Below are 13068 nucleotides of genomic sequence, written 5' to 3' on the forward strand. Positions count from 1 at the left end.
AAAGCCCTTGTCCCCCCCCATACTTCAGAAGAGGTCGGGGGACAGACTGTCCCCGGACCTGGTCTGAAGACGGTTTCCATAGGAACACATTAATTGATTTTCAATGCATTCCTATGGGAAACCTATGGGGGTCATCAACCATTATAACAAGGTTGTCTGCAAATGCTTTCAATTTATCTGCTTTATTTCCTACTACTATTCCTCTAATAGTTTTTTTCTGCTCTTATGTTTCTCACCAGGACTTCTCATATTAAAATAAACAATAATGGTGATAAGTGACATCCTTGTATTGTCCCTTTCATGATTTTACATTTTTTCTGTAATAACATTATTAACAATTAATCTTGCTTGTTGCTCTGAATAAATTGCATCTATTCCTCTTCTAAACCAAATTCCATCTCCTCTAGAACCTTATGCAAAAATGACCAAGAGATATTATCAAATGCCTTTTCAGTGTCAATAAACATCAATGCTGCTTGTTTTTTGTTTTTTACTTCCAGGTATTCTGGAGTCCTTAGCATGTTAGGGCTGTGCACTGGATTTGGTGAAGGCCTGGATCCTTAGTATATTAGCAGAGAACCTGAGCCTCATTCAAATGGGGTGAGACAGCCCCACATGGATACAGGTTCAGTTGAGCAGCTCCAGGACTATTAGGGCCTCTACACAAGGGGTGTAGAGGCAGGCAGGACAGAGAGGCAGGCATAAGGAGAAATTGTGAAAAAGATGGACCTACTGGGCAGCTGAAAAGGGATGGGTTGTCTGTCCAAAAAGGCCTCTCCTTCTTCCTGCCCCTTGTAGCAGCAACCTACAGGATCAGATCCTCCTTCTGATAGGTGGGAGGATCTGATCCTGCACAGTGCCAGTGCCCCTTGTCCCAGCCATATTTTTACAGGATGTTAAGATGTTGTTACACATCACCCCTATATCCAAGTGATTTGCGATTCTAGGGGTACCAGGCGTGCTTAAACCCAGGGTCTGTGTTTCTTGTGGGACCAAAATACACAGCTGACATTTTGGTGCCTTTATGATTTATTCTTTATTGATAAATAGATACAAGCTGAATCCTAGAATGAAGGTGTCCACAAAAAGGAGATCTGTCCCTCTCACAGGCACAGCAGCATTCTTGTCTTGGAAGCTTCTCTTTTCCTGAGAACGGTCACATCCCTCATATTCTAATAAAACTTAACCCTATTACACAGGGAGCAGCCTCCATTCCTTTGATGTGTTGCTGTGCTAATCTGTTATTTTAATGACCCACTTCTGCAGATGGTCACCTCACAAGTAGATTGCTTCTGACATACATCAAGATAATTTGCTAGAATCAAGAGGTGTCTAACAAGCCAAAATTAAGACCTTGGCCTAGGTTAATTAACTCAGTGGGTAAGTCCCCCCAAAAAAGACCTGGGCCAAGAATACAAAGTTTAAGAAACCTTTATAACATTCCCTATGCTTTTTAAGCCTGTGAATGATCTATTTCAAACAGAATAATTGGATATCTAGGCTCATGAACAGCTCATGAACAGTTTATGGTCCCTTCAAGTTAATATTCAATTGTTTCAAATATTGACCTTACAACCCACATATCTTATCCGTGTCCTCCTAAATCAGCCTTGAGCTGGTCCTGGTCAGTCTTTTAATTGGCAAAATAAGTGAATTATCACACACAGATACAAAAATAGACAAAACCATTAACATGCTCCATATATTTGTGATCTTGGCAGTTCCTGATCGCAACATGCTGGCTGAAAATGGTCTGTGGTGTCCAGCCTGCTTCTCCAAAGGAAACAAAAAGTGTAAAAGTGAGAAGACCGTCAACTGCCTTGAGAATGAGACCAAGTGTGTGGATTTTAAAGGAATTTTTACTAGAGGTAACACTGTTAGTCAAACAGGGGGGAAAGACCTAGTCTTTGGCTGCGTCATAGAGACTCCCTTCTGTTTTCCTTCTCCCCCCCCCCCTTTTCCCTTTCATGTTGCTGGAAGAGTGAGAGGGAGCACTGGTCTCTCTTACTGGTCCCACTCTGCACCCTTCCTTAGTATTTTGCCTGCCTGGACTGTGTCTTTTATCTTTCATAATGCCACTTGCTTGTACAGAAGGAGGATTAAAAGTGAGATATGCATATAAAATACCCTTCCAAACAAAAGTAAAAAGTGCATTGATTGCTCCACCCCAGTTGCATCTGGATCTCTCCACCAATGAGATGCAGTCCAGGACAAACTATGTCCCTCTTGCTCAAAAAACATATTTATTATGTATAATGAATGTAATAGATTTCCTTAAATTCTGTGACAATGAGCAGTATCTGGCTAACTCAGACCTTCAGTGCAAGGATTTACAGTTGTGCAAAAGAATATCTGGGCTCTTCTGCCTACATGTGCTCTGTCTCCTCCCAAAATCTGCTCCACTGTTGTGGAAACTCTCGGAATGGATTTAGGGGATACACAGGGGGAGGAAAAGAGGGAGGCTATGTTCCTTTCCAAAAGCATACATCATTTTGCCGATGTCATGAGTTAGCTACATTCGTAAAAATATAAAGCGCTTTATATGCGTTATAACATTATGGAATTGATGTTGTGGAGTCCCGTCTTTCACCAATGGGACTTCCATGTATGAAGTTTACAATGTATTAAACTGAATCACTTTTTTGATGTGTCTAGATCCAGTCTTAGATGCATAGCTCCATATCAACATAGTTTTGAGGAATAATGATGTTTTGAGGGGGGGGGGGATTGCCAAATCTCTTACATAAGAGTTATTTTCTTACCCAAACTACTAATGGTGAAAATTATGAAACCCAGCCAGATGGGTGGGGTATAAATAATAAATTAGTAGTAGTAGTATTCTTGTATATTCATGTTTGGATGAATTTATAATATTGTTCAGATTTCTGAAATATACATATTTTAAAATTAACTTATTAAATTCTCATTCACCATCACAGGTACCATCTTTTAGTCCCGGGATGAATGACTAATGTCAGCATTTCTTTCCTTTTTTCCAGCTTATTTCATCCACAACGATTTTTCTTTCCAAGGCTGTGGAACAACAGATTTTTGTCGCATCCGAAAAAAAGGAAAGAGAGTTGGAGTAGGGAAATATATCCTTTTAGTTCAGCGAGAAAGATGTTATAATGCTTCACGAATATCACACCAGCCTGAACATGAAGGGTAATTTGCACAGTGTAGTCAATGAGGGGGAATTGGAGGCTTAGTGGTGAAATTCAGGACTCAGGAAGTCTAGTTCTTTCTTTTTTTGCTTTTGGTGGAGATAAAGGGAAGCAAGTGGTAGAGAAAAAGGGGTCGGAATTTGGGGGTTCTAACTTCAAAGAGCCCTGTAGTGTATCATTAAAAAGCAGTTAAGTTTTCATTATGATTAATACAATACAAAATCAATGGTTATGCGAAATAAAATGCTGGTTCTTGGATGTTTCTTTCAGATTCAAATGTGATTAATATTTATTGGTTTAGCCGAAGATATTACAAAAGATAAAATACATAAAACAGGATAAAAACATAATAAAATACATTACACAATTATAATTATAATTAAAATATATTCTACAATTTAACTCAGGGCATCTTTTCAACTCCGGCACCTCTCAGGTGGGTGCCATTACCATTTTAAGAGAACAAGGAAGAATTCCATGGTGAGCTCTTGCACCTGTAAATCTAGAAAAAAATAGCACTGATCCTGTACTATTGCCATTATAATCATCCTGTCTTTTTATAACTAAGTTTTAGTTTTTCTTCCATTACCATTTGATTTAAAACACCAAGTCTTCTTTCAGATGAATACTTCAGAATGCAGAAGAATGTAGGCTGAAAGTTACAGGACCCTTGGGGCAATCATGGGGGAGCTTCAGTATCAGGATTCAGGTTCAGTTTTCCAGTCAATGGTGTATCATTCCTGGACTCAGTCAGCTCATCTCTTCTGACACTAATCTACAAGCCAAGGCATTAGTAGTATAAGGATACTACCTCCTGTCAATTGCTTATGCCCCACTGCCATAGAGTTTGATTGATGATGTCATATGACACTCCACCCCATAAGTCCCATCTAAGAAGGCCCACCTCCAAGGGACACTATGAAATAACCTGGGGACGGGCATCCACATAACTCATCTGTGATGATGACACACTACTGCTTCCTTCAAGTAGGCAGGGACCCCCCCCCCTGTATTGCAAGGAGGCATTAATCACCTCCCTGACCCAGTCAGCTGTCCCCTCCCTGCTCCTTTTCCTCAGACAAGAGGGGCAAGGGGCAATGTCCTTGAATCTTACCAACTGATACTCATCCAACACAACAGGGCTAGACAGTGCTCTGGACACCCCCTGAGATTCAACCTCAAAATGCTTTGCAAAAAGTCACAGCATTGACAAGTCACAAGCACCCTCCCTGGCTCCCAATGACAGGCCCTCCCCATTTTCACCTTGGAACTTTCTTTTCTCACCCTGCCTCTCACCCTGGGAGATGCCCACTTTGCCACCTCTCTACCTGGATACTGGACCAGCTTGAGATCCCCCACCAGCACCACTTGACAGCACATTAAGTCTTTTGTTTTATTTCATTTTTAAAGCACAGACCAATACTTATCACCATGTGTTTTTGATACATACTGTACCAATGCCTTGTCATCTCCACACACACCCCAACTCTGCTTTAGTGGTTTCCTAAATAATGAAACATTGAAAATAAACAAGAGGGGAAATGCCACATTTTGTTAGATGTGACTACATGCATATTCTGTTGTTTAGTCATGTCCAACTCTTCATGACCCCATGGACCAGATCACGTAAGGCACTTCTGTCTTCCTCTGCCTCCCTCAGTTTGGTCTACTAATTTATGTTAGTAGCTTCGAGAACACTGTCCAACCATCTCGTCCTCTGTCATCCCATTCTCCTTGTGCCTTCAATCATTCCCAAGATCAGGGTCTTTTCCAGGGAATCTTCTCTTCTCCTTTCTCCATCCCTTCGAAATTCTGTTAGTATAAGCAAATACTAAAGACACGCCAATTCAAAGGAAATGAATAGAAAGAGGTATATTTAAATAATATTAATAGCAATAATGATGGTCATGATGATGATGATGATGATGATGATGATGATATTAGGGTGTACAAAAAAGAGAACACAATAAAAGCAGGAAAGGGAGGAGAAAAGAAAGGGGTAAATATGAGGAAAAGGGAAGGAAGGAAGGAAGGAAGGAAGGAAGGAAGGAAGGAAGGAAGGAAGGAAGGAAGGAAGGGCAAAAGTGAAAGATTGGGAAGGGAGGAATGTGTGTGCGTGTTTAAAATGCAGATGAAACCCGTTCAGAAGTCAGATCATTGAAAACAGGTTACAAGAAAAGATGTTATCTACAACTCTTGCATTCCTGTAGCTTATGAAATGGACCCATTGTTTCAAGAGCTTGTTCTCTTGTTGGCTCTTAAACACAAAGCCAAACTCCCAGAATATTAGTATGTCAACACTCTTGCTAACAATTCTTCCCTTCAGGTCCAGGGAACACCTGTGGGTACAAAGGACATCTGAGTGATTCCAGAAAGTAGGAGCTAAATCACCAAAATATATAGCACAGGATACTCAAAAAGATCTGATACACTGGTTTGCATCAAAAAACACAGAATTACATATTTATTTAAGACAAATAAAACAACAGTGTAGTAAGCACCCTGTTACCAAATAGGAATAAAGGATGGTAGAAAAAGGTCAGTTAGGAATTTGGGAACATTTGAGAAAATATGTACACACACAAAAACAAGTCTAAACTAGTATATTTTAACAGCTGTCAGGTGGCAGAGGAACCAACAACCATGGCAGGTTGTAACCTCTGTTGTAATTCTGAACTGTCTTCTTCTCTGGAAGGGTCAGGTTGGGGAGGCGGTCTCCACCATTCCTCCTCCGCCCAGTCCCTGACATCACTCCCCTCTCCAGAGCCCTCCTCCACCCATCCCAGTAGTTTTGGTCAGTTGGGGTGGCATGTATGCAACGCCCTTTGTAAGTACGGTGAATGGACATGCTCTGCATACTCCCATGATCTTTCTTCCGGTCAACACCCCTCCCACCCAATCAGGTATTGCAACTTCTTTCTTTGCATCCTGGAGTCTAGAATTTGTTCTACTTTGTACTCTTCCTCTCCTTCTACCATGTCTAGGTGCCTGGTAAAGGTGTGCAGGCACGACGGGTGACAAGACTGATCTGTGCAAGATGGGGTGAATCTTCATAGACACAGGCAATCGGAGCCAGAAAGTCAGAGAGTTGATCTGGTCCACAACTTCAAACGGGCCCACTCTTTGGGTTCAGTTTCCTGCACCTGCCCTTCTGTGGCAAATCAGGTTTTGACAGCCACACCTGACCTTCCACATTAATCTTGGTGCCAGGTTGTCAGTGCACATCAGACAATATCTTATAGGCCTCTTTAGCACAGTCCAAACACTCTTTTAGCAAAGTCTGCATTGCTGACAGTTCTTCTACAATGTCTTTTGCTGCCAGAACCGACAGGGTGTCAGTCGGGGTTGGGAAGGTTGTGAGGATGGTATCCATAATGGACAACACCACTTTGTGACCCACAAAGAGGATGTGGTAACCATCAATGCATGTGTATCCCTTTATAGATCACATTTTCTGCTGTGATCTGCAACAACATATATTCAGAGGCTTACTGGTTCTCATACTGGAGGGAAGATAGCTATCATGACTATATTAAAAATAAAATACTGATAAGTTACAAAACTGACAGTGCAAACGTGAATGACCCCATGGATACAAGCAGGTTCAATGTTCACCTGATTTCTGGGAAGAGCATGTGTGTGAGATGCTAACTGTTGATTACTTTGTGCCTTATTAGGAATAGGTTGTTTCCAGCTCATAAAACCAGAGGGAAGAACAAGAACATTTATTAAAAGTACCTACTTATTGAGAGTGTGAATGTGGTTGAACTGGAAGAGGCACCTGGCTGAATCCCACAGAGTTCCTTAAAAAGATTGCATCCAATATGAAAAAAGAGATTTGTGTTACAATATAAAAATATAGGATGCACTCCCTATTTCCATAATTTCCTGCTCCTCACTGGACCAGTCCTTCCCAGTTGGAATCCTTGGTAAAAAAAAAGTGGTTATAGAAATGTTATAGAAATGCTAAGAACAAAGTAAATACGTATGGCAGTCAGAAGAAGGGGCCGGAGGAGGTTGATACTCGGATAGAGCAATGTTTCATCTTATTGATTAATGTATGGATATTGAGATTAGAAAAAACTGAAAATGTAATAAAATTATTTTTAAAAAAGAAATGAAGCGAAGCATAATCTGCATCAGAAAATTCTTCAATTTAATCATAGAATTGTAGAGTCCAACCACTGTAATTCCCCCCCCCCATGGGACTCGACCATGAGATTGAGAGTTTCATGCTCTACAGGCTGAGCTATAGAAAACCCACATCAGCAGTGAAAGCCACAGTTGGATAGACCTAACAGTGGACTAGTCACATTTATGGAAGAGGCTATCAGTGGCAATTAATTTGATGGATATACCATTTCCAGTTGCTGGGGGAGAACAGGGGGAGTGGGCGACTGCCCTCCTGTTGTGATAGTCCTGTACGAATGGACATCTGATCAGCCACTCCAAGAAGGATGCTGCTAGACTGCAGGGTTCTTTGTGTCTTCTGAAAATGGAGGGTGGGATTTGAAGCAGGGATAAACAAGTAGGTGGATTCAGTCCAAGACAATATGGCTAAGGATAGTCATCACTAAACAAATCAGCTGGCTCAAAGTATCCTCTGCCTTTCACAACAATCTGACACAATTAGAACAAGGGGGGGGGCAAAGTTCAGTAAAATGATTTAATCAGCTCTCAGTAATGATCTTGGTGTCATTGTATTCTATTCAGTGCCTACCAGTGTGTCCCTGGCACCTTTCAACAGACCTGAGCTATGCCTAGCTTTGCCAGCTGAGCAGTCACCTGAGCAGTACCTTGAGGCTTTCATTGCACTTTGATTAGTGGCCTGGAAGAAGAGAAAAAGTATATTGCTCCTTCCAACTCAGTAGGAAAAGGCAAAAACAGAGCCATTGGCTCGGAATTATTTTTTCTACTTTTAAAGATGAGCATAGTCACATGGCCTCAATTGACTTTGCAGCCTTCTTGGAACAAGTTGCTCATTTGGAGCTGTTTGTGGTCCTGCAGTAACATTACCTTACAGTGGTACCTCTGGTTAAGAACTTAATTCGTCCTGGAGGTCCATTCTTAAGCTGAAACTTTTCTTATTCTTAGGCGTGCTTTCACTAATGGGGCCTCCTGCTGTGCGTGATTTCCCTTCGCATCCTGGGGCAAAGTTTGCAACTAGGAGCAGCTACTGTTGGGAAACTGCCAGGGAGATAACGTCCATCATGACCCCCAAGCCGGAGTTCGGAGATTCCATCGGCCTCCCGTAGTCACGTAGATCCAACAGTTAGCGACACGAAGCCTCTGGAAATTCCTAGCCACATTCCAGGCTTGTGTACACTGTTTATCAGCAGAAACACAGCCCAAAGCTTGCACCGCAGAAGAGCATAATTTACAGACTTTATTAGCGTTTAACAGAACAAAAGAAAACGTGACCGTTCTGTGTCAGCATCTCTGGCCGACTGAAAAAGAAAGGAAACAACAAGCAGAACATAAACATCCTGTGAATCAGGACATGCGCAGACTCTGTGTCTCCCAAAGCCTGCTCCCTTTTAAGGTGGAACGGGAATATCCTAACATCCTCCCCCTTTCCGTGTAACCTGTTGTACCTGTGGTTCACCCAATTGCAACCTTTGTACATAAACCTTAAGTTGTTCTTTGTTAACAACCTTACACAACAGATCAGCAGGAATTTCATTTCCTGCCATGTAGGACACCCGAATCAGTCCTTTCTGAATACACTCTCTTGCACGATGTAGCTTAATCTGCAAGTACTTGGTTCTCTGCTTGCAACTCTCGGAGTTCAGCAAAGCCAAACACGATCTATTGTCTTGATACACTTGTACAGGACATTTCACAGACACCCTGATGTCCTTAAACAGTTGCATCAACCATTCACAATCCATGAGTGAAAATGACAGAGCATTGAGTTCTGCTTCACAGGAATTTAGGCTCACTGTTGTCTGCTTCTTGCACAACCAGTCAAACAGGCAGTGGTTGTACATGTAGCATACTCCAGAAGTGCTTGTACCATCCGTGGTGTCACTTCCAAAACTTGCATCTGCAAAGATTTCAAGACCTCCAGTCTTCTGACTGGTGAACCTCAGCCTGTAGTGCATAGTCCCTTTCAAATAGCGGGCTATGCGCTTCAGAACTTTCCAATCCTGAACCGTAGGATTGTTGGCATGTCTGCTAAGCAGATTACAGCTTACAGCTATGTCAGGTCTTGAACATCTGGCAATGAAATTCAGCTTGCCTAGAATGCATCTGTATAGCGTTGTGTCAGAAAACGCTTCAGCAGTACTGTCTACCTGGTAACCTGTCACCATCGGTGTGTCTGCTGGGTTTGCATCAACCAAATTCAACCTGGTTAACACATCAGCAATTTTCTGTGTTTGGTGTACCAGAAAATTACCTGCTTGGTCCTTCTCCACCTGCAGAGAAAGATAGTTGGATACCTCACCAAGATCCTTCATGTCAAAGTGCTCCTTCAGTTGAGCTAGGGTGCTTTGGTAAAAAGCCTGATTCTTCCAAAACATCAGAAGATCATCAACAAAACATAAACAATACAGTTTGTTTTGCCCCTCCTCCTTGACAAACACACATGGATCAGCTTTGCCCTGGTGAAAACCTAGAGAAAGCAATGTCTCAGTGAGTTTTGTGTTCCAACACCTGGCACTCTGCTTGAGACCATATAAGGATTTCCGCAGTTTACAGACCATTCTCTTCTGTATCTGCATCCCATCAGGTGGAAGCATGAACAGCTCCTCCCCCAAAATCCCGTACAAAAAAGCTGTATTAATGTCATGATGGGTAACATGCAGTTTCTCCTCCGCAGCGACCTTGAGCATCAGCCGAATGCTCTCATATTTGACTGTGGGAGAGTAGGTCTCGTGGTAATCCTGTCCTGGTACCTGTGAAAAACCTCTGGCAACCAATCTGGCTTTGTGTCTGACTACCTTGCCATTCTGGTCTGTCTTGGCCTTGAAGACCCATTTGCTGCCAACCAGTCTCATTCCTGGGACTACTGGTACCAATTCCCAAGTTTGGTTCCTGTTCAAGGAATCAACTTCAGCCTTCATGGCATTAAGCCAAGGCTCAGCATCTTTAGAGGTTAACTCCTGAACCTCTTTGAAGCTTGAAGGTTCCCACACCTTCTCTGAGCTACTAAGAACAGCAGTTGCTGTCTTAGCAAACTCATCAGCATACCTCTTTGGAGGTCTGCCCTTGGTCGCCCTTTCAGATCTGCGTACTAGACGCAAGTCTTCTGGACTCATCTCCTCTTTCTTAGGAGAAAAGTGACCAATGGTGAACAGTGGTTCTTCCAGTTCATTGTCAGACGCATCAGATGGTCTGACTGAGGCTTTTGCGCTCTGGTAGTCTGCTGTGTCATCACTGTCACTGACACCAGCAGCAGCAGCAGCGCCGCCCACTGAACTGGAATCCGAACTCTGATCATCATCATCATCATCATCATCATCCTCATCAGCAGCAGCAGCTTCCTCAGCTTTAGCTGCTTGCTTGACATCACCTTCATCCTCTTCTGGGTAACACTGGAAAATTCCCACATTTTCCCCCCACTTAGGATTGTACTCAACACTCCTTGTGAACTTAATGGACTTAGAGTCAGTCATCCATACCCTGTATGCACCTTTTTCGTACCCCATGAACAAACCATGTGCCCCACGCTTCCCAAGCTTGTTGGTTTGTTGTGTGCGTACCCACATGTCAGAACCAAAAATTCTCATGTGTTTGGTGTTGGGTTTCTTGCCAAACATCTTCTCATAGGGGGTACAGCCAATGGGTGATGACAATCTGCGATTAACGGTATAAACCAAATTCCCCAGAGCCTCCCCCCAAAACTTATCAGGGAGATTGGCATCATGCAACAAGGTTTTGATTCCTTGCAGCAATGTTTGATTTGCTCTCTCCGCAAGACCATTCATCCATGGCGATCTGGGCGTTGACATGTCATGCTGGATTCCCTTCTCAGTCAGGAAAGCTTCAAACTGCTGAGAAGTAAACTCCCCGCCCCGATCAGTAAAAAAACAAGAAATACGTTTACCGTGCACATTCTCCAACCAAGCACAGAATGCCTTAAACTTTGGAAACGCTTGCGATTTCTGTTCGAGCAAATACACATGAATGTACCTGGAAAAAGAATCAATCAGAATCATGAAGTACCTTGCTCCTCCTATAGAGGGTGCTAGTGGACCAACCAGGTCCGCATGCACTAGCTGGTAGGGCTTGGAAGCCTGCCTGCTAGACTCCTTGCCTTTTGGAGCAACCTTCACCTTGTTCTCTGCACAAGATACACATTTCATGTGAAATTTACAAGGTTTGATGTTCAAACCTTCAACCACCTCTGGCATCTTGGCCAGTGCCTTCCAAGAGAGGTGACAAAACCTTCGATGTGCATCGTGAATGCAACCTGCATGAAGAACTTTGTTAGTTTGTGCAACACAACAAGAATCAGCATTAGATACAACAGCAGTGTCATCATAAGTTATATGGAACAAACCATCCATAAACTTTGCATGCAAATAGTCCTCTTTGCCTTTACTGATGACACAGACGCTCCTCTTGAAGGAAATCTGAAAACCACGCCCAGTAAGCTGTGGGACGCTCAACAAGTTGCTTGCAGCGCCTGGAACATACAGTACATTACTGATGGTAGTGTGCAGACTTGCAAGTTTCACAGTCCCTTCTCCTGCAATTTGCAACGTCCTTCCATCAGCCAGGTGGATCTCACCTTCCTGAGGCTTGAAGGAGATAAAGAGATGCCTGTCCTTGGAAATATGGCGATTCGCACCTGAATCAACAATAAATCTGCCTTTGGCTGTTGGAGCAGTCTTTACAGCAAGCAAACCCTTGTTTTGCAGTGGTGTGGGCTTTTGCAGCTTGCCCCCCTGCTGCTCCTGGCCAGCAGACGTGCCTTTAGTCTTTGGTGAAGCTGTGCCAGCAAGCAAAACCTTGCTTTCCACTGGCTTGGGCTTTTGCAGCTTGCCCCCCTGCTTCTGGTCAGCAGACGTGCCTTTAGCCTTTGGTGAAGCTGTGCCAGCAAACATCGCTTTGTTTTTCCCTGGCTCGGGCTCTTCACCCTCCCTCTGCTCCTGGCCATCTGCAGGTGTCTGCCTGTGGCTCTGTTTACCTTTGCCTTTCCGGCCTCTGCAAAGGCGATGGCCTTGGTTCTCACGAGAACCAGAGCTCTCAGCTGCCGACTCCTTGGCTCCCCCTGGAGGCTGGAATGCTGCCTGGGATGACGTGACGGTCAGCTCCCCCTGCAGCTTGCAACCGGTGCCCTCAGCATCCCTGGATTCACTCGCATTCTGGGAAACAGCTAGGACCTCCGATGCAGTCAAACTCTGGGCTGGGATTACTGGCAAATGAGCTTTTTTTAAAGCAGTCCACATTCCACGTGCAGTGGTGTTGCCAGCCAGCGTCTTAATTTCCTCAAGAGATACGGATAGGACTATTACGTCCATCGCTCTCGAATCAGCTGATCTCCATTTCTCTGTCAGAGGAACTGGGGGGGTTTCAGAAACAACATGCCACACCCCAAACTGACACAGCAAAGATTCACACCATTTTGCCCAGGTTTCATAATTCTGCCCATCCAACTTAGGACACGGAGCAGTTTCTGAGGTCTGTAGGAGATCCATCTCAGCTTTTTTCTTGAGCCGTGAGCCCTTATTTATCTTCAGAGACTCGTTATCTTGGCAGCCATTAATCACGAAGCCTTTTTGGCTCGGCTCCCAGGCCAATTAAGCCTTGCCGTAGATCAAAGGCTCTTTGCCGAGGTATAACAGAAAAAGCGTCCGTCCCTTTCGCTTTTCCCCCCTTCATACCTCTCAAACGCAGTCTGTTGCAGCTTTACTCTCCTGTAGGTGCCGTGAATCTGGGCCCATAACCTTGTTGT

At 43.6% G+C, this 13068-nt stretch overlaps 2 long non-coding RNA genes across 2 annotated transcripts in view; both read left to right on the plus strand.

Annotated features, from left to right (window-relative positions):
* LOC310712559 overlaps positions 1-13068 on the plus strand; it is a 120795-nt gene that overhangs the window by 100459 nt on the left and 7268 nt on the right. The gene's annotated exons all lie outside the window — the stretch shown is intronic.
* Positions 1745-3408, plus strand: LOC310712560. Its single transcript, XR_014528940.1, has 2 exons — positions 1745-1868; positions 3000-3408. It is a non-coding gene; the product is annotated as an uncharacterized lncRNA (long non-coding RNA).

Source organism: Podarcis liolepis, assembly GCF_965112155.1.
Source record: "Podarcis liolepis genome assembly, chromosome: 7".
Lineage (NCBI taxonomy): Eukaryota > Metazoa > Chordata > Lepidosauria > Squamata > Lacertidae > Podarcis > Podarcis liolepis.